Source organism: Austrofundulus limnaeus, unplaced genomic scaffold (genome assembly GCF_001266775.1).
Source record: "Austrofundulus limnaeus strain Quisiro unplaced genomic scaffold, Austrofundulus_limnaeus-1.0 Scaffold1364, whole genome shotgun sequence".
Taxonomy (NCBI): domain Eukaryota; kingdom Metazoa; phylum Chordata; class Actinopteri; order Cyprinodontiformes; family Rivulidae; genus Austrofundulus; species Austrofundulus limnaeus.
In genome coordinates, this window is record NW_013953766.1 from 45,407 (window position 1) to 47,317 (window position 1,911).

Sequence of the window (1,911 nt, forward strand, 5' to 3'; positions counted from 1 at the left end):
GTTTGTATGTAATGTATGAATATAATATACAAGTTTCACTTTTTAAATGGAATTACTGAAATAAATCTACTTTTTCATGATATTCTAATTTTATGACCAGCACTTGTAGTGTCCACATAACAATCATCAGTGGTGAGCAGCGCTAATCCAAAAATTAGCTCCGCAATTTCTAAAGCGCTTATGAAAACATTTAGGTCCGCTACTTCAAAACCGCTTATGCGATAGAAAAATTAGCTGAAGCTAATTTTAAAGCGCAAGTTCAATTTGACACTTACTAGCTGACAATTCATGTACAATATATGTACAACACTGCCAACTAGCGGTTTATGAACTGTTTAACAACTTAATTCTACAACCGCCGATTGCTGGGGATGTGATTTCCTGAAACAGACCTTTAGCTCCTGGTGTAAAAATTAAAAAGTTGTTGAGGATTGCTAGTTCAGCTCCTTTGTCATTTTCTTTTGTTTGTTGTAGATTTTTCATTGAATAAGCATCAATAAAGTAATTTTAAAACTGGGTACATGACGTATTTGATTTGTGACGGGAAACAAAAGCACGGAGAACAGGAAAATATCTTCCCTTCAAAATAAGAGCTTTGATTTTAAAGTTTTCCATGTAGTTGCTCCAGTTGACCAATAGATGTCAGTCTTCATCAGCATAACATCTTTAAATCATTTCTGAGTCTCTAACCCCGTTGGCCGATTGCTTCGACCAATTACACCAAGTATTGAGCTCCAACGTTTAAACTTTTTTTAAAGGAGCTCTGATTGTAAAGTAAAATAAATTAATACATACAAAATTTTGGTATGGATTACAAAAGTTAACTGTTTTTGCTATTGCCTTCCTGCTACCTAAGCAGACACAAAGCATTGTGGGAAATGAGAACCCTGACCGAAAGCAACAGTCAGCTAGGATGTACAGTATACCTTCACAATAAGAGTATTTAGCTGGGAGGGGTGCTGTTGGATAGATCATGTGTGTTGTGATTCATTGACAGCCATACCTTCCGCTGCTCAAGATAATGATGACTGGTAGATAATTAATAATTAGCGGTTGTGTATTTTGATTTTAGAAAGCGCAAATCTGCTTATAAATTATAAAAATTAGTAGGACCGCTAGAGCGCAAACGAAATATTTAGGTCCGCAATTAGCGGATTTGCGCTTTAGCGGTCTGGTGCCCACCACTGACGATCATGCCTATCTCCTTTCTCGCTTATGGGGAGATCATGTAAGGGCACAAACTCTGGCCACAGCAGCCACTACACCCACAATCAGTTGTGAAGGCAAACATGCCGACAGTTACTGTATCTGCTGGTGCAGAAGTTTATAAGTATCTGTACTGAAACAATTACAAGTGTGCGGGCAGCCAACCTCACCTGCACTCCGCACCCAGAAGGCCCAACACTGGACCACACGGTGACGTGTCTCAGCCAACCAATCTAAGCCTAGGGTTGGTTATTGAAAAGGTTTATTTCGATACCGTTGCTAAATCGATACTTTCAAAACGGTACCAGTTCCTAAACGGTATTTAAATCGGTACTTTAAAAATAAATAAAACACACACACTCACACAGAGGTTTATGAAGCACTGATTATTTCTGAGGCAAAGTCAAACTTGAAAATGACCAACACATTAACTTAAAACCAGAAAACATTAAAAAGTAAAAAAAATCATGTTTTATTTTATCTAGTGCTAAATATTCAGTTCTTATTTGTATATTAATCAGATTAACGTATTTTTTACATAAAATAAAATGACTGTTTTAATATTCCAGCATTTTTGATGCAAAAACAGCAACAGGCCTAAATAAAACTGTCAGAGCAACTCAGAGAAAAAGGAGACACTCACAGACACACACACACACACACACACACACACACACACACACACACTGGCGCACACTCTCATTC